At 38.4% G+C, this 27,062-nt stretch overlaps 1 long non-coding RNA gene across 1 annotated transcript; it reads left to right on the top strand.

The window, feature by feature from the left end:
- The first annotated feature begins 234 nt into the window (after positions 1 to 234).
- LOC134484348 (uncharacterized) lies at positions 235 to 27,062 on the top strand. The gene is made up of 2 exons (XR_010061756.1): positions 235 to 320; positions 26,927 to 27,062. It is a non-coding gene; the product is annotated as an uncharacterized LOC134484348 (long non-coding RNA).

Genomic DNA, 27,062 nt, shown 5'->3' with positions numbered 1-27,062 from the left:
CTCCTTGTTTTTTTTTTTTTTATACCAAGACAGAAGGCCAGTTTCCTTAACACCATTTCCAATCTCATCATCCACTTTGTTATCACTACCCAATTTTATCTGAATTAGGGGCCAATTAGTAATCCTTAGAGTTATTGAAGGATATCTCAGAGGCAGTTGCAGTCATGACAACAGTTGTGACATCACAGAAGAAGGTATGACTCTCCAGGTTACAAGAGAGTTTTCAGGGAGGGCCTAATGGTGATGTCACTGAGAACTGCCATGGCCTATATCCTGACCAGCTTTCCTTACATTGACTGGTTCGAGGGTGCCCATTCCAGGTCTGTCTCCATTGACACAGAGGAAACCTTTACATACACCATCTCTCTGAAGCTAGAGATTTCTGTCTACTTCAATAGTGGTTACATGCTCTGAATGGAGAGAGTTAGTCACGGTCTTGGCATGGGTTGAAAAGATTTAGGAACATGGAGTGTAGGAGATTCTTCTAGATAATACTTATATTCCCAGGTTCATTCCTGTGACTCAGTTCAATATTCTAGGTATTCTCTGATTCCCAAAGGCCAATATTTTCCCTACAGATGTTTAATTGTATGAATATTGTATTTCAATTTCCTATTGAAAATTCATTGTTAGGGGACTTTGGAAATATTCCTCAATGTGTACTCGAAAATTCTGTTTTCCAATTCCATTTTCTGCAATGATTTTGGTCACTATGGGGGCCCCGCAAAAAAGAACGTATAAAAGTGTAAATACTGTGTAACTACTTCAAATGGTAAACTCCCAAATTTTTTATTTTATTGAAAAATTACCAGACATCAGGAAAGCAAAGGACAACATGGACATTGAGTTAAGTTTCTTGTCCCATTTGATATCAGTACTACACTATCTAGTTTCCGGTGTTGTGAAGGCCAAAAGTAAAATACCGGATGATGTGCAGGGAGAAGAATGGCTTGAGGACCAGTTAAAAGTCTACTTCAATAGATTATAAAAACAGGAGGTAGTCTTTTAGAAATTGTCATTTGTGAATTCTACATTCTTGAAATAGTGGGGCAGAATCCATGTTAACATTCTTCTTAACTGCATAGCTGTAGGATCGACCAAAATTATATATGTATACATCAGCCGACAATATAGATATTTCCTGAGAGACACAGATATAGCATTTCAAGTACAGAAGTGATTGGAAGCAGCAAACTAGTGAACTGAAAACGGACCACTTAGTGGTAAATTTTGAAAAAAAGATTAGAAGAGCTGAAGGTGCTTTCAACCCCATAGGAACAACAATGCCAATGAACCACCACTTTCTCATACTAGACCAATATACAAAGAACGAATATTGACCCTATGGCTCCAAATGCATATGTGGCAGAAGATGAGTTTTTGAGCAACATTGGAAAGGGAAGCCCTTGTCCTCCCTAGTTTGTCTCCCAGTTTAAGGTAATGTCATGCAGCAGAAAGGCTGGCTAGAGAAGAAAGTAATGGAACGGTTAGGGATCTTATGGGCTGGAAACTGGGAAAGGAAATAATTTTTAAATGTAAATATAGACATCCAATTAAAAAAATTAATAACTTTCGCTAAAAAATAAAAACTGAATGATATAAAGGAAAAGAAAGCTGCCAAGTAATCACACATATTGACTCAGAAATCTGAAGTGATGGTCAGCGTAATACTAGTGGAAAGTCTGAGATGATGAAGTCTCAAATAGAAGCACTTCTTTCTTCCAAATATCAGTGTCAGACACAAACTGCACTATAGGTATCCAAAGCATGGAGGAGTTTACTCGGAGCTAGGGACACAATACGTGTTTTATACTTCTTCCTTAGGACTTTTTCTTTTGACAAAAAGAGTAAAGGTCATGACCTCTCAGGAAAACAACTGTGTCCTTCACAACACTTGACTTTTGGAAGTAAGAAATGAATGATGTAATCTCTCCAGGAACCATAAGAACAGGGAAGTCCAGATGCTTCAGAGGGTCTCCCAGCTCCTGATTCCCTTATGTGGGAGGCTCAGATCAAGGCTATCTCTTCAGCGATAGCACTCTACCCCTATAAATGTCTCACTGAGCTTTCCATAGGATCACAGATTTATTCCTTCTTTTTTATACCAAGACAGAGAGCCAGCTTCTTTCTCCCTATTTCTGATCTCTTAATCCTCTTTGTTATCACTCCCCAATTTGCTCTGAATTAGAAGCCAATTAGTAAACACTAGAGTTACTGAAGGAATATCTGAGAGGCAGTTGCAGTCACAACAACACTTGTGACATCGCAGAAGAAGCTAATGCTCTCCAGGTTATAAGAGTGTTTTCAGGGAGGGCCTAATGGTGATGTCACTGAGAACTGCCATGGCCTATCTGCTGAAGACCATTCCTTATATTGACCAAATTCAAGTTTGCAATTTCCAGGTATGATTCCTGTGACACAGTGGCAAACTTTATGTACTCCACCTCTCTAAAGGTAGAGATTTCTCTCTGCTTCACTAGTGGTTACATGCTCTGTATGCAGAAAGTTATTAAGGGGCATGGCATGGGTAAAAAAGATTTAGGAACATGGAGTGTAGTAGATTCTTCTAGATAATATTTTTATTCTATATATCACAGGTTCATTCTTGTGACATACAGTTCAATTTTCTTGACCATTTCTCAAGGTCAGTATTTTCCCTACAGACCTTGAATACAATGAATATTGTATTCTTATTGTAAATTCCTTGATAAGGGACTTTGTAAATATTCCTCAATGTGTACTCATAAATTTTGTTTTCCAATTCCATTTTCTTCAATGATTTTGGTCACAAGTGAGTCTAGCTATAGAGTGAGTATAACAGTGTAAATACTGTGTATCTACTTCAAATGATAAACTCCCAAATCCTTATTTTATTAAAAAAATTACTAGACATCAGGAAAGCAAAGACAACATGGACTATTGAATTCCGTTTCTTCTCCCATTTGATATCAGTACTACGCAATGATACTTCCAGTGTTCCTATGGCCAGACTTGAGGTTTTAGGATGTTTTACTATGATCCTTTTTTCAGGACAAATCTAAGATACTGGATGATGGAGAGGGAGAAAAATAGCTTGAGGATCAGTTAAACATCTACTTCAATAGGTTCATAAAAAAAAGATGAAGTCTATTTGAAATTGTCATTTGTGAATTCTACATTCTTGAAATAGCTGGGCAGAATCCATGTTAACATTCCACTTAACATAGGTTTAGGAATCACCAAAATCATGTGTATACAACAGCCAACAAACCTACATAAAATTGATGAATGTAAGAAGTGCATTCTGCCAGGAACAGGAAAAAGATATTTCCTGAGAGACCCAGATACAGCATGTCAAATACAGAAGTGAATGCTAGTAGAAAACCAGTGAACTGAACGGACCTTTTTTTGGTAAACTTTGAAAAAGGATTACAAGAGCTGAAGGTACTTTCAACCCCTTAAGAACAAAAATGCCAATGAACCAGAGCTTTCTCGTACTATACAAATATACAAAGAATGTACATGGACTGAGCTATGGATCCAAATGCGTGTGTGGCAGAAGAAGACCTTTTTGGGCAACATTGGAAAGAGAAACCCTTGTCCTCCCTTGTACATCTTTCAGTTCAAGGGAATATCATCCTGGAGAAAGGCTGGTTAGAGAAGAAGGAAATGGGAATGGTAAGGATCTTATGGGCAGGAAACTGGGAAAGGAAATTATATTTGAAATGTAAATATAGAAACATCCAGTTAAAAAAAGCAATAAAATTTACTAAGAAAATGAAAAAAAATGAAAGTTATAAAAGAAAGAAAAAGCTGCCAAGTAATCACACATATTGACTCGTAAATCTGAAGTGGTAGTCAGAGTAATACTAGTGGAAAGACTGAGATGATGAAGTTTCAACTAGAAGCTCTTCTCTCCCAGATATCAGTGTCAGACACAAATTGCATGATAGGTATCCACAGCATGGAGGAGTTTACACTGAGCTAAGGACACAATACTTGTCTTTCCTTTTTTTCTTTGGACCTTTTTCTTCAGGGCAAAAAGAGTAAAAGCCATGAGCTCTGAGGACAACAACTGTGCCCTTCCCATCAACTGGCTTTTGGAATGAAGAAACTGATTATATAAACTCTCTGACTCCCAGGAACCATATCAAGCAGGGAAGTCCAGATGATTATGAAAGGAACACAGCTATTGATTCCCATGTGTGGAAGACTCAGATAAAGGATATCTCTTCAGTGAATTAACTCAACCCCTACACAGGAATCACTGAGCTTTCCATGGACCATTTCTTTCTTTCTTTTTTTATACAAAGACAGGAGGGAAGCTTCCTTCTCTTTTATCTCCCTCCCAAATGGCTGTTTATCTAGAATAAGAGATCAGTGTGTTAACCTAGAGGTCCTCAAAGAATATCCAAGAGGCAGTTGCTGTAACCACGACACTTGTTACATCACAGAAAAGCTAGGGCTCTCCAGGATTCAAGAGAATTTTCAGGGAGGGCCTATTGAAGATTTCACTGAGAATTGCCATCGTCTAACTGTTGAACAGCTTTCCTTACATTGACCAGATTTGAGGGTGCACTTTGCAAGAGTGTCTCATGTGACACACTGGAAACCTTTACATACTATATATCTCTAAAGCTGGAGACTTCTCTTTTCTTCATTAGTACTTATATGTTCGGAATAGAGAATATTGGTCAGGGGCTTGGCATGGATAAAAAGATCTAGGAACATGGTGTGGAGGAGATTCTTCTGGATACTAATTCCACTCTCAGGTCCATTCCTGTGACATACAGTACAAGTTCCTAGGTTTTTTCTGTTTCCCAAAATCCAATATTTTCCCACCAGACGTTTAGTTGAATGAATATTGTATTACGTTTTCTTACTGTACATTCTTTAAAGGGAACTTTATATATGTTCCTGAATGTGTACTCAAAAAATCTGTCTTCCAATTTTATTTTTTGCAATGATATAGGCAACAAAGTGGGCCCAGCTAAAGCATAAATATAACAGTATAATTATTGTATACCTACGTCTAATGATAATCTCCCGAATCCTTATTTTATAAAAAAATTACCAGCCATCAGTAAAGCAAAGGACAACATGGACCCTAGAATGCGCTTCTGAATTTCTTTAGGATTGAAAAATTTTTCCTACAAAGTTTTGTTGGTGTACTTTTGTGTTTATCCCTCAACTGGTGGTCCTTCTGGGCTCCAGGAGTTGTCCTCTTAATGTTCCATATCACAAATGTAATTCACAGCTTAGGTCATGTCCCACGCGCAACCTCTTGCCGGGAAGAAGCACGCGGGCACATAGAAATCCTTGCTATGACCAAACCTTTATTTTAATATTAAAGAGAGGCCCTGCCGCACCAACATGGTGCGCTTATATACACACCTAGTGCGGCACATCCACACCTGATTGGTTGCTTACTCATGACCTCATCAGGCACGCCCTGGAATGGGCAAAGACCTGGCACGAAGGCACTCTTGCACATGCTCACAGTTAATTTCTCGATAGGGGGTCGGCTGGCGAGGCGAAGGCTAGTGCCATCTTGTCTGAGTTGGCCTTCCACGTGGAGTGCAGTGGAAGCCAGCGCCTTCTAGTGGTGGCGAATGTTATTGCAGGCCTTTACATCTCCCCCTTATATTTTTATTAATTAATAGCAGCAAATTATTGTCTAGGCTGGTCTAGGTCCCTGCAGTTACATCCATCTGCTCTGGCTCCTGTCTTAGGTCGTTCCTCTATGTCACAGCCTTATCCTTCGAAGGGTAACCCTATCTACACCGGGCCCCGTGTCTTAGATTGGTCTGTGCTTGAGGAAAGATGCCCTTCTCTGGATACCACAGTGCTGTGTGACAGTAACTGATAATGACCTAGGGCGAACTCTAAAAGGAGGCCAGCCAGAAGGCGAGTTACTGGGGAGATCGTGATCACCCTATCACGTGCAATGAGGAAACCTCAGCGATGTAGAAGGGCTGATCAAAGGTATCTTGAGTCTCTCTCATCCCAGTGCAATGGATCCACAGATCCATTGGGTGCAAGAGCAGAGACCTCAGATACCGACTAATTTTTTAAGATAGATTACCAAATTTTAGGGGAGGCCCCTTGTACAAATGGCCACAAGTGCTTGAGTGATAACGGCCTTGTCACGTTTCTGTTGAGATCTGAGTTTGCAAACCAACCATAGTATGAACACTAATCCACAGCATAGGGCTGCACCAAACAGAGCCACCCCCACCCGTTCCTTGAAGTACTAGGAATCCAAATCCAAAGAGGCAGTGTGAGGGCTAGAGGTAGTTTCTGAGCAATCCATCCGGGAGTCATTTCTAGGCATCAGAATTCTCTGTGTCAGTCGTTCCGGTAGCCAGAATGGGTTGTCTTCATCCTGTGGGAAAACACAAACTGCTCCCCTGGATCTTATTAAAATAGGATCCGGGCCTTTCCATAGACCAGTCAAAACATCTTTCCATTTTACCATTTCTTTTGGTCTATCAGGCTCTGAATAGTGACGTTCGGCCGCAGTATGGCCTTGGGCATCAAGATTTAAAAAACTAAGGGTGAAGGGTGCCATGGAAACAGCTACTCGGTACTGAGGTTAGATCCTCCTCGACTTCCCCTTTTTGTTTAATTAAATAGGATTTGAGAGTGCGATGGGCACGTTCTACAATGCCCTGTCCCTGAAGATTATACGGGAGACCCGTCAGATGAGTCACATCCATCTGGTGGCAGAATTGTTGAAATTTTTGAGAAGTATAAGCTGGTCCATTGTCTGTCTTAAGGAGTTTGGGTTTACCCCAAGCGCTCCACGCCTCGAGGCAATGTTGAATTGCATGTGAGGACTTTTCTCCTGTTAGAGGTGTAGCAAACATAATGCCAGAGCATGTATCAATAGAAACATGCAGATACTGAAGTTTTCCAAAAGAAGGGATATGAGTAATATCGATTTGCCAAACCTGTAGCGGTCGGATTCCTCGTGGGTTAACAACCACATTTGGTACAGGCAGGAATTGACAACAATTTTGACATTGGGTAACTATCTCCCTAGTTTCTTTTGTAGTCAAAGCAAATCGGCAGCGTGAAGTTTCAGCCGTCACATGAAATTGTCTGTGAAATTGTTTTGCTACGTCTAATTGAGGGGACAAGGCAATTGCAACCACTCTTGTAGCTTTGTCCGCTAGGTCATTTTCACGGGACATTGGCCCAGGAAGGCCCGAGTGAGCTCTAATATGTGTTATGAATACAGGGGATCTCCTGTTGAGAAGGGTAGATTGATTTTGTTGAAAATTTTGAGCAAGTTTGCTGAAAGGCCTGATTAATCCAGCCACCTCAAGAACCTTAACTGCATTAACCACATAAGAGGAATCTGACACAATGTTAAGCGGGCCTGGGAAGGTCTCGAGGACCTCTAGCACCACTAAACATTCCACCACTTGAGGTGAGGTTTCATTATACTGCTTAGATACTACCTTATTATTGACCACATAAACACCTATACCAGTTTTTGACCCATCTGTATACACTACAACCCCATCAGCAAGTGGTTTCTGAGACATTATGCGTGGGAACACAATGGCTTGGCTTAAAGCAAATTGTAGGATCAGGTGTTTTGGATAATGATTAACAATCTGTCCAGCAAAGGAAAAAACTAACCCTACCCAAGCATTTGAGGTAGCAGCTAATGTTTGAACCTGAATGGCTGTATATGATACTATCAAAGTTTTGGGTTCTTTCCCAAAATGAGTAATAGCTGCTTTCAACCCCCGGAGTGCAAGCTAGTCAATACCAGACAATAATCTTAGCAGGAGATGCATGGTGATGGACCCATAATAAAGGCCCATCCTGCCACAAGACAGCTGTCGGCAATTGCATAGTTTTGAAAACACATAACTCAAAAGATTTGGTTTCATCAATGCGCTGCAATAGAGCATCCTGTAAGGCTTTTTCTACAACTTGTAAGGCCTGGTTTGCGGCTGGCGTCAATGATCTCGGAGAGGAGATATGAGAGTCCCCTTCCAAAATATCAAATAAAGGTTTCAACTCAGCAGAGGAAACCTTTAAAAATGGTCTCAGCCAGTTTATATCTCCCAAAAATTTTTGGAAATCATTTAAGGTATGTAAATGATCTCTGCGAATCTCTAATTTCTGGGGAGTTATTTTTTCAGGATAATTGACCGATCCCAGAAATAAGCCAATTTCTGCAATTTGAATCTTTTCTGCAGCGACTTGTAGTCCCCATTGTACCACTGTTTTGATTAAGATGGGATATGAGGTCTGTAAGGTGGTTAAATCTTTATCACATGCTAAGATATCATCCATGTAATGAGCCAGCAGCAAGGAAGGAAATTGCTTTCTTATAAGTTCAAGGGCTTGTTGCACATATAGTTGGCAAATAGTGGGGCTATTGGCCATGCCTTGAGGCAGGACCTTCCACTGAAATCTCTTATCAGGTTCAAGATGATTAATAGCTGGTATAGTAAATGCAAACCTCTGTCTCGTTGGATCGAGCCAAATAAACGCATCTGTGCATTAATGGCTCTCAAATCATGGAGAAGTCTCCATTTTCCAGATTTTTTCTTTATCACAAAAATAGGAGAATTCCATGGTGAAATGGACGGTTCTAAATGACCAAGCTGCAATTGTTCATTAACCAATTTAGTGGCAGCTTCTAATTTTTCAGAGGATAGATGCCATTAAGGAACCCATATTGCCTCCTCCGTGAACCAAGGTATGGGCATAGAACCCTCAATGGCACCTAGGAAAAACCCAGGCCCTGACTTCTTCCTTCTTCTAATTTTCCTTGTTCCTTTTTTCCTAATCCCTTCATAATCTCGACAGCTTGTCGAGAGTACTCATTGGTCAATGTCAAACCTAGACCCTGTAAGACATCCCTCCCCCACATGTTAACAGGAAGAGGGAGGACATAAGGAATAAACCTTCCTGTTTGGCCTTCTGGAGCATGCCAGATCAAGGAGCGTGAGCTGATAGTGGGGCTGGCCTCATACCCTAGTCCTTGTAAGGAATGGGATGACTAAGAGACTGGCCATGCCTTAGGCCACCACGTAGAGGAGATAATGCTCTTATCAGCCCATGTATCTAGAATTCTCTTAAAAGTTTTCCCTTCTATAATCAACTCTAAAGAGGGTCTGGAATTAAGGTCCATCATTAGATAAGCAGAATCAGTCCCGGAAGAGCCAAACTTCGCGGTGCCTCTAGGGACCCCAGAAGAAGGAAAATGATCATGTAAGCTTGGAAGAATAATCAACTGAGCAATCCTGTCACCTGGGGAAATGGAAAAAACGCCTTGAGGGCACGAGCAGAGAACTTGAAGTTTTCCCGTGTAATCTTGATCTATTATTCCAGGGTGAACAATAAGTCACTTTAAAGTTAAGGAGGACCGTCCCATAATAAGGCCGACACTTCCCACGGGTAGGGGGCCTTTGTAGTCAGTGGGGACAGATTGCACACCCATCAGTGGCATTAATATGAATTGTGTGGTGGAACAGAGTTCCACTCCTGCTGAGCCTCTTGTGGCTCTGTGAACCATGGTGTCCGGTTGTTGTAAACTGGAGTCCCATATGTTTTGGGGCCCTGAGACGTGGGGCCCAGTACCCGTTTTTTGAATGTTTTCACCCCCTCCTGCCTGGGGAGGCCCGGGCTGAATAAGCCTAACTCTGATATCTTTAACTGAGCAATACACACTAGCCCAATGATAGCCTTTCCCACACCTAGTACACAGTCCTGGTGCTCTCTTCCTAGTTAGGGCTTGACACTCCTTTTTCAAATGCCCTGGTTTGCCACAGTTATAGCAGACCTTGCGATCACCTGTACCTGAGCACTTTTGGCCCTGTAGGTAGCAGCCGTGAGGCCGGCATTAGTAAGCGGGCCTCCAAGTTCTCGGCAAACTCTCAGCCAGTCCTGTAATCCTTTGCTCTTCCTAGGTGTAATAGCTGCTCTGCATTCCTGTGTGGCTTGCTCATAGACCAACTGTTCCACTAAAGGCATTGCCTGTTCAGGTTCTCCAAAGATCCTGCCTGCTGCCTCCATCATCCTAGCCACTAAGTCTGAGAATGGCTCCTGGGGGGCTTGTATGATTCTTGTTAAGTGTCCCCCGGACACTCCCTTCTTGGAAAGTGCCTTCCACGCCTTAACGGCGGCAGCGGAAATTTGAGCTTATGCTCCCCAGTCATAGTTAGTTTAATTATTGGCATATTGCCCTTGTCCTGTTAACAGATCAAGCGTCCAGTCTCTCTGATTGCCTTCAGCAGTGGCACTGACTTTGGCCTGTGCCTGAGAGGCGTCATACCATAAGGCTTTCCATTCACGTATTGCCCCATATTGGGAAGCGCAGCCTTCACTATTGTCTGCCAGTCTCCTGGAGTCATGGCCAGAGTAGCAAGCCTTTCAACTTGAGCAATAGTAAAATTGGCACTAACTCCATTGTTACGACTCGGCAAGTTCTTTAATTTGAACATATTCTACTGGTGCATGAACACGGCCTACATCGGCGGCCTCAAACACTGGGAATATCTGCTGTATTTTTTTTCTGTTCCTCTTTAGTGAGGAAGGAATCTGAGTGGAATCTCTCCATATCTCTCCATATAAGATGGAGAGGCGCTGGGATTTATGGTTTCCGACTTCCACTTCCTTTTGTTTACCCAAGCTGTTAGTTCATTGTTCATCTGGGTAGTATCTTTCTTTTTCACAGTGAGCTGCCTCATTTTCTAAATCCTCTCTCTCAGAGGAGCTAAGCTCGTCTGTCTCTGAACTATCAAGCTGTGACGTCATTGTATCCTTTACCGGATAAAGACTTCTGCTTTTCAAGACCTTTTTCTCCCTCCTCTCTTTTATCTCTCCTGGGGCGTTTTTTCCCCAATCTCTCGCTTCCGTAGTGGAAGGGCTTATTTTCTTAGGTGCACCTTTTCCCTTTAAGCTCTTTAATTCCTTATCTAACAATGTTTCTGATGCGCTGTCTCGCCCTTTCCCCAATGCTCTCCACTTTTTTGTTACAGCTGGGCAGTTCTCATGCGACCTCTGACGCCATTTGGCAGTAACTAGAAACTCAAAGGTCAATAGAAACAACCTGAGGGCTGCCAGAGAAACCATAGCGGCTCCTGCCGTGTCTGGCAGAGGACTGAGTTGGAACAGATCAAGGCTAAACATAGTCTCTCAGAGTCTTACCCCCACTCACAGCTTCTGGATTTCTCTGTTAAACGGAGGCTTCTCGTAGCGCCGGCGATGATGTGTTTTTTTTGTCCTGGGTTCTCAGCACCAAATGTTCCACACGCAAGAAGAAGCACGCTGGCACATAGAAATCCTTGCTATGCCCAAACCTTTATTTTAATCTTAAAGAGAAGCACTGCCGCACCAACATGGTGCGCTTATATACACACACTTTGCAGGGCACATCCACACCTGATTGGTTGCTTACTCATGACCTCATCAGGCACGCCCTGGAATGGGCAAAGACCTGGCACGAAGGCACTCTTGCACATGCTCACAGTTAATTTCCCGATAGGGAGTCGGCTGGCAAGGCGAAGGCTAGCGCCATCTTGTCTGAGTCGGCCTTCCACTTGGAGTACAGTGGAAGCCAGTGGCGAATGTTATTGCGGCCCTTTACAAGGTCACCCTATTGTGGGTACCTCCATTAACCAAGGTCTCTTTCTCTTCCTGGAGGTTTCTCCCACCTCCTCATCTCTAAAAGTTCAAGATTTACTTTCTTTCTATTGACTATCGGGTCATATCTCATGTCACTTCCCACACAGAATCCATTCTCCTTTTCCTTCCTTCTCCCATATAGTTCCTTCCCTCAATCTGCCTCCTAGACTATTGTATTCCCCATTCTACATGAGAGTCAATCATATGAACTTGGGCCATTCTTCTTGTTTATCTTCTTTGTATCTATGTGCTTTGTGGAGGATGTCCTGTGGTTTATGGATAATATTACTTATAATTGAGGAATTTCAACAACCCTGATGAATCATATTTTTATATTAGTATGTTAAAATTGAAAATTATAATTTAGTATGAGAGAATGTCAGGAGAAGCAAATTTAAGTAAAAAAAAAAAACAAACTGAAAACATAGATCAAATCACAGATTTTAAATATTGACCTAATAATAAAAATTCTCTACTATCATAAGGAATTATTATATCACAGCCAATTTTTTAAGTGGTACCATAAATTTGGCAGACAAAAGATGTTTTTCCCAAATAATTATGGATAATGTGACTAAGATCAAATAAGATAAATATATTGTTTTCATTTTGATATCACTTGCTGGCATTTTTCTTAAAACATGATGTATATATCATTAAACATTATGGTATTAGTTTTAAATTTTGATATTTATTTTAACCTAACCTATAAAGTAACAGGTTGCCATATGTTAATTTGTAGACATTCAACTTCATCCTCACTTCCTCCGTTCTTTGTTCCCACCTGCCCTATGTCCCTCACCACTTATACTAGTCTGTCTTCATTATTCTTACTTCTACATTCATATTCCACATGTACAATATCTTCCATACCACACCATTTTAAACCCTACATTTAAATCTCTGCGACGTATTCTAGTTAAATGAACTCAAACCACCCACAGCTTCACATAAATACAAGTATATTTAAAGGAGATTCTATGATCAATATGAGAAAGAACACATGGTACTTGCCTTTCTGAGCCTTTGTTTCTGAGCCTTTCTCTGTACATTTTCTAGTTACATCTATTTTCCTGAAACCATCATAGTTTAGTTTTCCTAGAGGAGAATGAAATACTATTCTGTATATTGTCACATTCTTGTGTATCTACATATAAATGAACATTCCTTACTATTCTCAATAAAACAGCAATAGATTTCTTTGTGAATAACTATGAGAAGGCTCGATAGAGAAGTCAAGATTAATTACTAACAAACAAAGAAAAAATTTTCAAAGATAAAAATAACTAACATATTTGTGGTTATATTAACTAGAGCGGTATATGTTAAAGTTAATAAAGGATGTGGTATTTATAATATTTTACACTAATTAAAAATGTAGAATATTCAATACTTTAAAGAATGCTTATAAAATTGTCCATCACTAAGTGATATTTCCACTAAACTGTAATATTTTTATAAAATACTTTGTTGTTATAAATATATATGTGTGTATATATATATAGATATATATATATATACATATACATATATTCATCACCAGTGTCAGCTCCACATGTTCACTGAAGATCCAAAACCATAGTTGTTAGTGAAGTTCTACATAGTTAAACCCAGTCAATATCTTATCCTCTGTCTTTGCACCTGTAACAAATCGTTTGTTCTTTTTTTTATGACTCTTGATAGCTGTTTTGCAACCTCTTGGAATGTGTTCTGAGTAGGAGAAATTCTGTTTACTATCTCAGAACAATTAACTGGTGCCACCTGGGAGACTGGCAGAGTTGTCACTGCAATTTTGATTATTATAAAGAGACTTATACCAGCCCCACTATAAAAGAGCTTAATAATCATTGATATAATTTTAGGAATTATTGTAGGATCCTTATTAAGACTAAAGAATTCATCTATTTGTCTGTATAGCATCACTACTGTACAGTACAACTTTGTAGGCCTGAAGAGATCTGCTCCAAAGTGGTGTGCAATTACTCAATGATTGTTATATATGTCTAATAGTAACAAAAGGAATAACATTTCAATAGCAGGAAACATTCCGAAAATGAATCCCTTACAGCCTTGCTTAATAAGGGCAAACCAGTTGTGGATTATAAAATAATATGATGTCGGTGCCTGCACCCAACATGTTTGAATATCGGGTGTAGGTCTGCAGGATTGAAATAAACCAAGAACACAGGTCATCCGTTTTCAGCGAGTGCCACCAAGGCTTTTCAGAGATCTCCTTCTATATCCCAGGCAAAAGACAAGGAAAACAACAAGGCAGGTGAAAATCCCCAAACAGGAAAAGTCTATGTGGTTAAAGTTCAGGCCCAATCAGGGAAATAAACAACTTCTTAACCACAACAAGCAGGAAGGCTCAGTGGGGAGGAAGGGTGCCATGGAAATCCCAGCCCCAAATCAGGGACTAAGGGCAGCTCCCAAGGGTGTAAACAATTTCTTGCTAGAGCTGGCTAAAAGGCTCAGTGAGGGGGCAGGGTAACAATAACTTAGGGCCCAAGAATCCTAGGCTGTCCATCTGAGGATGATCACCTGCTAGTTATTAGCTTGTCCTGTTGTGGTCCTCACACTTTCTTCTAAGCCCCACATGGTACCTTCTCCAAAATTGACAATATGATCCATCACAAAACAGGCCTCAACAGATACAAGAAGATTAATTAATCCCATGCATCCTATGAGATCACTACAGACTAAGAATGGTCTTCAATAACAACAAGAACAACCAAAGTCCCACATGTACATGGTAGCTGAAGAATGATTTACTCAATGAGAACTTATTCAAAGAAGAAAGAAAGAAAAAAATTAAAGACTTTTTAGAATTTAATGAAAAGGAAGGCATAACTTGGGAACACAAAAAAAGCAATACTAAGAGGAAAACTCATAGCTCTGAGAGCCTCCACAGAGAAATAGGAGCTATCATACACTAGTACTTATTACTTTGACAGAATACCTGAAATCTAAGAACCAATTAAAATCCAAATACACTAAGAGGACTAGACCACAGGAAATAATCAAACTCAGGACTGAAATCAACCAAAAAGAAACAAAAGGAATTATAAAAAGAATCAACAAAACCAGGGGCTGGTTCTTTAAAAATCCAGATGATAGGTAAATTCTTAGTATTCAAATTAAAATTAACAAAATCAGAAGTGAAATAGAGATATATCCCTTGAAAATGAGGAAACAAAAATTATCAGATCCTACTATAAAAGCCTATACTTAACAAAACGGGAAAGTAAGGATTAAATGGATAATTTTCTAGACAGATACAAGGTACCAAAGTTGAATCATGATCAGATAAACCATCTAAATACTCTCATAACTTGTAAAGTAGTAGAAGCAGTCATTAAATGTCTCCCAACAAAAAGATCCCTGGACCAGAAAGGTTTAGTACAAAATTCTCCCAGACATTCATAGAACACCTAATACCAATATTCTCTAAACTATTCCACAAACTATAAATAGAAGGAACACTACACAATTCCTTCTCTGATGGCAAAGTTTTGCTTATAACTAAAGCAAACAAAGACCCAACAAAGAAAGATAATTTCAGACCTATTTATTCATGAATATCCCTGCAAAAATTCTCAGTAAATTTCTTGCAAGCCAAATCCAAGAACACTTCAAAACAATGATCCATCATGAACAAGTTGGCTACATCCTGGAGATACAGGGATGGTTCAATATACAGAACCTGAGCAGTAATCAATCTAATCCCAATATAAAAACATATTCAAAGAAAACAAAACAAGCAATCATCTCATTAGATGCTGAGAAAGCATTATACAGAACCTACCCCTTCATGTAAAAAGTCTTGGAAATATCATAAATTCAAGGACCATAATGAACTCAGTAAAAACAATATACAGCAAACCAGTAGCCAACATCAGACTAGATGAAGAGACTTTTAATGCAATTCCACTAAAATCAGGAAGTAGAAATGGATACCCACTCTCTCCCTACCATTTCAATATAGTATTTGAAGTCCTAGCCTAAGTAATTAGAAACAATTGGAGGTAAATTGATACATATTGCAAAGGAAGTATTCGAAATGTCACTATATGCAGATGATGAGACCCGAGAAATTCCACCAGTGAACTACTAAGCCTGATAAACCACTTAAGCAGAGTGGCAGAGTATAAAATTGATTCAAACAAATCAGTAGCCTTCCTCTATACAAAAGAGAAACAGGCTGAGAAAGAAATTACAGAAATGACACCCTTGACAATAGTGAAAACCATATAAAATACCTCAGTGTGACTCTACCCAAGCAAGTGAAAGATATATATGAAAGAACACAAGTCTCTGAAGAAAAAATTGAAGATCTCAGAAATTAGAAAGAACTACCATGTTCGTGTATTGGCAGAATTAATATTGTAAAAATGGCAATTTTGCCAAAATCATCCTACAGATTCAATGCAATCCCCATCAATATTCCGACTCAATTCTTCACACACATAGAAATGGCATTTGCAAATTTATTTGGAATAAAATAAATCCCAGGATAGAGAAAACTATTCTAAAAAATAAAAGAAATTTGGGGAAATCACCATCCCTGACCTCCACTTGTATTACAGAGCAATGGTTATGAAAATCTGTATTGTATTGGTATTGAGACAGGCAGGTAGATCAATGGAATAGAATTGAATTGAAGACTCAGAAAAGAACCCACATAGCTATGGCCTCTTGAAAATTGACAAAGGATCTAAAACCATCCAGTGGAAAAAAAGATAGCATTTTTTTAAAAATGTGCTGTTTCAACTGAAGGGCATAATGTAGAAGAATGCAAATCAATCCATTCTTATCTCCTACAAAGCTCAAGTAAAAGTGGATTAAAGACCTCCACATAAAACCAGATACACTGAAACTAACTGATGAAAAAGCAGGGAAAAGCCTTGACCACATTGGTACTGGGGAGAATTTCCTGAATAGAACAAAAAAGGCTTTTGTTCTAAGATCAAAAATTTAAAAATGAAACTTCATAAATTTCAAAGTTTCTGTAAGGCAAAGGACACTGTCATTACTTCCATACAGCAACTAACACAATGGGAAAAGATCTTTACCAATCCTATACCCGATGGAGCACTAATATACAATATATACAAAAAACTCTATATGCTATCTTCCAGAGAATCAAATAACACTATTTAATAGTGGGCTACAGTTCTAAACAAAAAATTCTCAACTGATGAATACTGAATGACTGAGAAGCACCTAAAGAAATATTCAACATCCTTAGTTGTTGGGGAAAAGCAAATCAAACCAATTCTGAGATTCTACTTCATACCAGTCAGAATGGCTAAGATAAAAAAGTCAGGTGACAAAAAACTCTGGAAAGGATGTGGAGAGAAAGGAACACTCTGTCACTGTTGAAATTGTAAGCTCTTAAAACCACTCTGGAAACCAGGCTGGAGGTTCTGCAGAAAATTGAACATAATATTTACTACTTGAGGACCCAGCTGTACCATTCAATGGCATATATCCAACACTTGCTCCAACCAACAACAAGGACACATGCTCCACTATGTTCATAGCAGCCTTATGTGTAAAAGACAGAAGCTGGAAGATATATATATATATATATATATATATATATATATATATATATATATATATATATATATATATACCTGAATGTGTACTCAAAACTTCTGTTTTGCAATTCCATTTTGCAATGAATGATCAACAAAGCGTGCCCTGCTATAGAGTTAATATAACAGTGTAAGTATTGTGTACCTAATTCAAATGATAAACTCCTAAATCCTTATTTTAGCTAAAATTATGAGATATCAGTAAAGAAAAGGACATCATGGACTATAGAAAGCAGATCTCTATTCCCATTATATATCAGTGCTATAATAGCTACCTTCCTGTGTTCGCAGGGCCAGACTTAAGGGTTTTGGAGGTTTTACCATGATTCTTTCTTCTGTCCAAACACAAGACTCAGGAGGATGGGCAGGAAGAAGAATGGCTTGATGTCCAGAGAAACCTCAACTTCAATAGGTTCATAATAAAAGGAGGGAGTCTGATTGACATTGGCCTTTACTTATTCTATATTTTTGACCTAGTTGCACAGAATCCAACCTGAAATTCCACCTAATCTCATAGGAGTAGGATCCACAAAATATATACATACATACATATACATATACATATACATATATATACATAATATATATACATATATATATATATATATATATATATACACACACATACATACATACTTACATACATAGATGTGCCAAAAAACTACATAAGATTGATGGCGCTAAGAAGTTCATGCTGCCAGGAAATGGATATAGATATTTCCTGAGAGACCCAGGTAGAGAATGCGAACTACAGAAGTGAAGTTTATTGGCAAAGCAGTCGAATGCAAGCGAACCTCTTGTTAGTATATTTGGAGAAAGGATTACCAGGACTGAATGGGCTTTCAAGCCCATAAGAACAACAATGCCAATGACCCATAGCTTTATGGTACTAAACCAATACTCAAAGACTGTAGATAGAAGAACCATGGCTCCAACTGCTTATGTAGCAGAGAATGGACTAGTTGGACATCAATAGGAGGAGAAGCTCTTAGGCCTAACAAAGCTGGACCCCTAGTGTAGGGGAATGTCAGGGGGTGATGGGAAAGGCAGTGGTTGGTGAGAGGGAACACTTTTATAGAAGAACTGGTGGGGGAAGGGATAAGAGTCTTATGACTGGATAACTGGGAAAGTGAATAATATTTGAAATATAAACAAAAATATCCAATTTTTATAAAAGGAAAAATAAAAGTATGAGAAGCTGAACAGGCAAAGTGAAGAATCTCAATCCCACTTGAGAGGGAGAAGAAATGAACCACAGTACGGAAGAGTGAGGGACCTGGATGAGAAAGGAGACAGTAAGGGAAAGAGGTGAACATGATCAGGAATTGATGTAGAGAAGGACTGAAGCCCTGAGTGCCAGCAGAATGAATGGAAACAGGCAACCTCAGGAACTAAAAGTTGGGAGGTGGGGGGTGGCTCCAGAATATTCCAGAGACCTAAGAGGTAAGCGACTATCAGGACTTAGTGAAATGTCCGGGAGTGGGTAGAGGGTACTTGTAGAGACTACCTCAATGAGGAAGACAGAGCATCAAGTAAGGGATAAAGTTGCCATCTACAAATCAAAACTCTAACCCATATCTGTTGCTGTCTGAAAGAACTTCAGTGACAAAACCAGAAAAAGAGCCTGAGTAAAAGAAATTCCAGGGTAGGGGATTTGGCTCAGTGGAAGAGCGCTTGCTTAGTAAGCGCAAGGCCCTGTGTTCGGTCCCCAGCTCCAAAAAAAAAAAAAAAAAAAGCCAAAAAAAAAAAATGAAATTCCAGTGACCCGCCATATTTGGTAACCAGATTAAGTAAATGCCCCCAAGGCCTGACACTATAACTCATGCTTTGTCATGTTCACAAAACGGACCTGAGATGACTGCCTTCTGAAAGACCTAACAAGCAGCTGAGAGAGTCAGATGCAGACAATTACACACAGTCAATGAACAGAAGCTGCTAAGCCCTGTGGTCGAACTAGGGAAAAGCTGGAGGAAACTGGGGAGGGGAGAATCCCTATTGGAGGACCAGCAGTGTTAACTAACCTGGACCCCAGTGTTTCATTCAGACACTGAGTCATCAATGTGGCATTATGCACCAGCTAATATGAGGCCACTAAGACTGGAGTGCTGGTTCTGGACACAACAAAAGAGGATGCACTTAACTTTCAAGAGACTTGAGTCCCCGGGGAGTGGAGAGGTCTGGTAGACTGGGGGTGGAGTGGGCGACAGCTTCATGTGACAGGAAGCATAGGAAGAACACTTCTGGAAGAAAAAGTAGAGCTTGTATAAGACCTCATGCAGGGAAGTGGGTCATGCAATTGTAAACAAAAAGCGTAAAAGACCTGAACTTTCATATAGAGTGAAATTTGTAAAAATATTTACAAGTGATTCTGAGTGGACTACATAAGCAGATTTATTTACAGATTCATGGTAAATGCTAGAAAAATGGCATCAATTTGTAATAGGGCAGAAAAGGAAAAAAAGTTAAAAGTTGGTGCAAGTTTCAATATGGATGTTGTTAATTTGACCATGCTTAAGGTTAGTGGATGATAAAATGTGATGAATGACTCATAAATACTAACAATATGACTTGCCCTTATAGTCAAATTACACAGAGTGAGAACAATAACAAAAACATGTTACAAAAAAATCTGTTCAGGTATGGCTATGTTATTTATTATTTCCTTTTGAAAACATTCATTTAATAAAATAAATTTCAATAAGGAACCGAAGATAACCCTTTTCATCTCTGAAATATCCAATCTCTAAAAAGGGGTATAGTGGATGAAACTTCATATAGCATTTGCCTCCTCCAGGTATTATTAATTTAAAATAATAAGCATAGCAGTGTTTCATATTTCTGGGCATTCATTACTAAGAACCAATCATCTCCTCAGAAGGATATCCATTAAAATGAATCTAACATAATTTTGTTTCTTTTAAACATAAAAATCTTAAATATTGAGCTGGCTTATCATTTTCACAGCATAGGACACCATATGTAATTACTTCATTTTTACATATCAATATCAGTCCCTCTACCCTTCTCGGTTTGATTCATACCAAGCTTAACAAAGAGGAGACTGGACGCTTTTCAGCAATCCTTACATTTCTCCCATGGTCCACTATATGTGGGCCATATTACAATCAATTAAATTAATATCTCAAGTAAATGATAATGGAATGCAAATGTAGATTTTGATATTTCATACAATAAAAATAATCAATGATCCAATAAATAAATTGGTACAGAATTTACTGATATATGAAGACAGTAGGTTAATAATACCTTATAATATCCACCCTAATTCATATTGTGTCAGTGCTGGAATATGTGTAACAATGTTTGTAAAAAGAATAAGTAACTTTTCTGTATCTTTTTTAACAGCAATTGGATATAGTCAATAAAGAAGTGTCAGATAAATGTAGAAATAATTAAAAACTTTTTAAAATTATTCTGAAAGATATTTGTAGAACATCTGAGTTAAGTTCTCAGGCTCCATATAACTAGCTAATATAGTGCTAAGTACTTGTATTCCATGTGCATACACAATGTTAATCTCTATAGGAAAATATGTTTTAAAATATGAAAGGCTATATTTATTTAAGAGTAAGATTTTTGACGTGTAAGATTACACTTTTTTTCTATTTTTATTAAATTGGGTATTCACTATTTACATTTCAAATTTTATTCCTTTTCTGGTGTTCCAGTCCTTCAGCCCGAACCTCTCCCCCTTCCCTTCTATAATGTGGTTGTCCCCTCCACATCCATTCCTTTCCTTAAAGCATCCCTCTGTACTTTCCCCTACATGAAGCCTCCTACCTTAGTAGGACCAAGGACTTCACAGTGGTGACCCATCAAGGCTATTCACTGCTACATACGGAGTTGGAGCCCAGGGTCAGATCATTTATGGTCTTTGGTTTGTGGTTTAGTACCTAGAAGATATGGTTTACTGGCAGTTTTTTTTTTCTTTTGAGGTTGCAGTTCCTTCAGCTTCTTCACTCCTTCCTTTAATTCCTCCAAAGTGGGTCCTATGCTTAGTTCAGTGATTTGCTGCTGGCATTCATCTCTGTGTTTCACATGCTTTGGCTGTGTCTCTCAGGGGGGATCTATATACAGTGAATCCTTCCATGATTCACTTCTTAGCTTCATCAATTTTATCAAGTTTTGGTATATATGTGTGTGTGTGTGTGTGTGTGTGTGTGTGTGTGTGTGTGTGTGTGTGCCACATTTCCAGCAGACTCTGAATGACCTATTTCTTCAGTCTCTTAAAAGCAATGCCTCCCCACACCTATTATGGATATTTTAGTTACCCTTTTAAGGAAGGAGTGAATCATCTGCTATTTTGCCCTCCTTCTTGAGTTTCATGTGGTCTGTGCATTATATGTTAAGTAATTTGAACATTGGGGCTAATATCGACCTATCAGTGAGTGCATACTTTGTGTGTTTTTCTGTGATTGGGAAACATCACTCACAATGACACATTCTAGGCCCATCCATTTGACTATGAATTTCTTGCACTCATTGTTTTTGATAGCTGAGTAGTAATACTTTGTGTAAATATATGTCATTTTATGAATCCATTCCTCTGGTGAAGGCCATCTGGGTTCTTTCCAGCTTCTGAATATTATGAATAAGGTTGATATGAACATAGTGTAACATGTGTGTTTCTTGTATATTGCAGAGTCTTTTGGTTATATCCCCAGGGGAGGTATAGCTGGGCCTTCAGGCAGTGCAATATCAAATTTTTGAGGAAACTCAGGACAGATTTTCAAAGAGGTTGTACCAGTTTGCCATCCCAACAACAATGGAGGACTACTCTTTTTTCTCCACATCCTCTCCAGCATCTGCTATCACTTTAGTTATTGATCTTAGCCATTCTGACTGATGTGAGGTGGAATCTCAGGGTTGTTTTGATTTGCATTTACCTGATGACTAAGTATGTTTTACATAACATAAAGCATTTGAAGAAATGATGCTACCCTAACTGTTGGTCTGGATATAGCTGATGCCTATTGATCCATTTCTATCTCTTTCTTAAAAGTTCAAGTCCAAGACCATCAAGGAAATCTATATAAAACCATATATGCAGAAATCAACAGAAGGGAATGTGTTAGAAAGTGCTTAAAACACATTTACACAGGAGAAAATTTTCAGAACAAAATACCAATGGTTCAGGCTCTAATAATGGTTCAGGTCAATATATGAAATCTCATCAATCTGAACATTTTCTTTAAAGCAAAGTAAACTGCCATTAGGACAAAACAGAAATATACACATTTGGGAAAGACTTTAACCAACACTATATCTGGTAGAGTGCCATAATAAAAAATATAGAAACAATTCAGAAAGGTAAAGTGCCACACAACCAAGTAACCCAACCTTTAAAATGGGTTCGAGAGCTAATGCAAGAATTCTCAACTGAGGTATCTCAGTAGCTGAGAAACACGTAGAGAAATGTTCAACATCCTTAGTTATCAGGAAAATGCAAACTGAAATGAACATGAGAGTCTACATTACACCATTCAGTGTGACTAAGACAAAAAACTAATGCAGTAGCAGAATAGGCTATGATGTAGAGAAAGTGGAACACTCCTCCACTGCTGGTGGGATTGGTAGCTATATAGCCACTTTGGATATCAATGTGGAGGTTCAGAGAATATTGCAAATAGCATTGCCTGAAGACCCGGCTTTACCGCTCACTTCAACACAAATACTCAAACATGATCCACATATAACATTGACATGTGATTTAACATGTTCATGGGATCCACATATAACATTGACATGTGATTGAACATGTTCATGGCAGCGTTACTTATATTAGTCAAAAGCTGGAAACAATCGTGATATATGTCAACTCAACTTAGGAATAAATACAGAAAGTGTGCTATATTTAAACAAAGAAATACTACTCAGGTATTAAAAATGATGAAACCAAGAACTTTGTAGGGAAAGGGATGGACCTGGAAATTAGTGAAGTAAAAGAGATCGAAAAGGACATAACATGGGGTGTACTTAGTGAGAAGTGGATGTTAGCCCCTAAAGATCAGTATAGACAACACACAAATCATTTATCACTTGGAGGGTAAAATGTTAGAAGGCCAAACTGCGGATTCTTGCAACCCACTTAGAAGTGAGAACAAAATGATAATGGAAGACAGAGGAATGGAGGGACCTTGCTAGAAGTAGAGAAGGATGGACAAAATGGGAGGAGTAGAAACAATATAAAGCAAAAAGAGAGAAATCTAGAGGAAAATTGGTGTAAATATTAATAAGCATCAGTGGTGCGTGGTGAACTTGGGTATCCCACAGGAATGTCACAGATGCCAGTGATGCAAGAGGGTCCCATACATTTCCTGGGATGATGGTAGTTGAAATACTAAGCAGCAAAGAGATAGAACCACAAGAGTCTGCCTTCTGTACCTAGATATGCCCACCTGTGAAGAACAGGTGATGCCCACACAGTTCAAAATATTTAAGTTATAAATGTCCAAATTCCAAAAAAATTGGAAAGACAAAAAAGGAGCAGAGACTGAGGGAAAGGATATCTAGAGACCACCCGACCAGAAGAACAATTTCATCCACAGACTCCAAATCCTCAGACTATTCCTGATGTCAAGATGTACCTGCAGATAAGACCCTAATAAGTTTGTCCTCTGAGAGGCTCTGCCATCACCTGACGGTGACAGATTCACATACTCGATGACCATTTGACAGAAACTGAGAGCCAGAAAAGCATGGTTAGGGGATTGCCTGAAGGATCTGAAGGGGATGGAGCCCAATATGAAGAACAGCACTATCAATTAAATTTACCAATCAGTGGCTCAGGAAATTTACCTCAAATAAGTGTACACTTGGGCCAGTCCATGGCTTCTGCTACATAGATCGTAGAGCATATGGAGAAGACAACTGCCTCATCTTCCATCTCTGGGAAGGGAGTCAATTGGTCCTGTGGAGACGTCACATTCCAGAGAAGGGGGATGGTAGAGGACTAAAGTGGAAGTGGGCATGTAGATGGGGAAGCACCATCATATAAACAAAGAGGATCAGAATGGCTTGGGTGATTCAAGGAAGAAAGACAAATTGGTGAAATGACATTTGAAATGTAAACAAATAAATAGATTATTGTACACATATAATGTTTATAATATAATACATTTATGTTTCCAAGAGGGACATTCACATCTCACTCCTTAAGGTCTATACAGTCATTATCTGTAATACAGGTTTACTGAAAGCCGAAATCCATAATTTTTGAGATGTACTTACTATTGAAAATTTACATAGATAAACCCAATCAATATTTTATCTTCTGTCCCTGTACCTATAATAAATTGTTATTAACCTTGATAAAAATTTTAAAAAAGGGTTTCTACTCCATTAGGTTTCCATTCTATGACTCAAAGTTTTCTCACTTTTAGCTGTACATCTCTATCTTCCCTCCATTGTCGCACTCTTCCCTGTCTCTTCACATTTGACATTCCTGTTCCTGACAGTATCCTTCAGCAATTCATCAGTACATGTGTACTTCCCATATTGAGGGCAGCGCACACTAAACTGATCATACAGATACACAGTTTTCTGAATTAATATTCAGGTTAAAGAGAATAAGTATCCCATTTTCCCTTTTTGATCTGGGTTAAGTCATCTATGATGACTTTCACAAGAACCATTCACTGTCCTGAAAATTACATGCTTTCTTTTTTCTAGTCTGTCAATGCACTATATTTTCCTTATGCATTCATTTGTTAAAGAACAACTTGCCCATTTCCAATTTATCAAGGATCTCTATACTAGAATAAATCAACATCTGGATATATGTCCTCGAGTTATATCTTTAGGTGTATCCATTTCTACTTTCATGAAGAAATATCATACAGATTTCTAAAGTTGCTGTAGAAGTCTGTGTTCCCACAGGGAGAATAGCAATGTTCTCCTCTCTCCATATCACAGTAGAGATAAGTAGGCTCATGTGTTATTAAAGTAAGGTTTCTGAAAGGGATGAAAAATTTCAGAAAAATTTCGTTTTGCATTTCTGTCATTTATAAGGATGATAGGTATTTTGCATTAGATTCTTAGTCATTTAAGTTTCTTCAATTGTGAATATTTCATTTAGATATGTACCCAATTAATTTTTTTTCTGGATATACAGTGTTTTAGTTTTTACATTATGATATTAAGAAGCCCATTGTTGAATGTGTACATGGAAAAATGTTTACTATATTTGAAAATAGCCACTTTAATTTACTTAAGTCAAATCAGATAATGTGCTCTCACTAAACTCACAGTATTGGCAGACCTGTTGTAACTAACAGAATTCATTAGATTACTTTATGAAACATCCCTATATAATAAAACATTCTCTATGTACATAATACTGAGGAATGTATTTTAATTTTTTTATTTTTTTGAGAATTTCCACCAAAATTTTTGACGATAATTTTCCCATTTATTTTACCTACATAAATATATTTCTTTGAATCCTACCTTTGTATATCTTCTACATTAAAATACTGTTTAACAAGCCCATGATGATCCCTTACAAAAATCATTCAACCCTCCAGCAGAAGACACTAACTGCGCATTGTCTGTCAGTTAGGAGTAACAGGTTTCACGAATTTACACTGCATTCTGGACTGTTGACTCATTTGATGCTGTGCAGGGAACCACAGCTGCTATGTGTCATGAGGTGAAAACTCTGTGTATCCAGAAAAAAGGATTTCCCTATGATCACTCCACATTTTGGGCACCTACAGTCTCTTTGCACCTTGTTTCAGGGTGGGCTTTGAGCCTTGTGGAAGGGGTATAACATGTATATCCAACTCACCATGGCCGAAATCAATAAAAAGAGAACAACAATAAAATGAATGAAAGGAAGAGTTCATTCATGGAAAGTATTAAGAAGATTGTCGTAACCTCTGGCCAAGTTAGTTAAAGAAAGGTTAGAATTAACAAAATTAAAGAGAAGGGAGGAGAGTGGAGAAAAGACTGTTTATATTTACAGTCCCAAATGTAGAATATTTTTTAAACCATTAATGATTTACTGGATGTATTGGATGTACCAATATTAAATCACCTCAATATGCATAATTTAAACAGCACTATACTGAACAATGATAAAGAGTCGGGCATTTAATATCTCCCTCCTAAAATATCATAGTACCATATGTATTCAGTTTACAATTTTGATTAGACATTTAAAAAGCATTGAAAGTTTCTTAGACGATTCCATAAAGAAGACAAAATGATTGAATACATTAAAATTCTGTTTTGATTCTTGTATTATCCAACAATTGACAGAGAACAAATGAGAGAGAGTGAGGAAGGGGAAAAATGAGGTAAACAGAAAGGTACAGAGAGAGGGAGAAAGAATTACAGATGACTGAGAGAAAAAGAGGAAGACTGAGTATTACAGAGTAATTTACACCGATACAGAAATATTCTCAGTAAAATTTTTGTGAACAGATTCAAGACGACATTAAAAATAATCTTCTGCAAGGTAAGCTTTCTTAAAATACCAAACATACAAGTCTGATTTAACACACACACAAACACACACACACACACACACACACACACGCACACACACAGAAGCATATATATCTCAAATCTACTTCTAATCTGATCTTTGTGGTAGGGTGTTATATCTTTAACACAGAACTTTAATCAAGATCTATTATTTATTTTTATTTTTTTTTACTCATCTGCAGATACAACTTCTTTAGGAATGAATATTTCTCATTGGAGACCAGAGAAGAGACCTGCAGTTCCATGATTAATAAACGTCATTGCAAGACATCAAAGCAAAATGTAAAAGTGTGAATGGAATAAATATTTTAGGACAGT

The sequence above is a fragment of the Rattus norvegicus genome, chromosome Y (genome assembly GCF_036323735.1).
Source record: "Rattus norvegicus strain BN/NHsdMcwi chromosome Y, GRCr8, whole genome shotgun sequence".
Lineage (NCBI taxonomy): Eukaryota > Metazoa > Chordata > Mammalia > Rodentia > Muridae > Rattus > Rattus norvegicus.
Note: the sequence above shows the minus strand (reverse complement) of the source record. Positions and strands in the feature narration are given on the sequence as shown.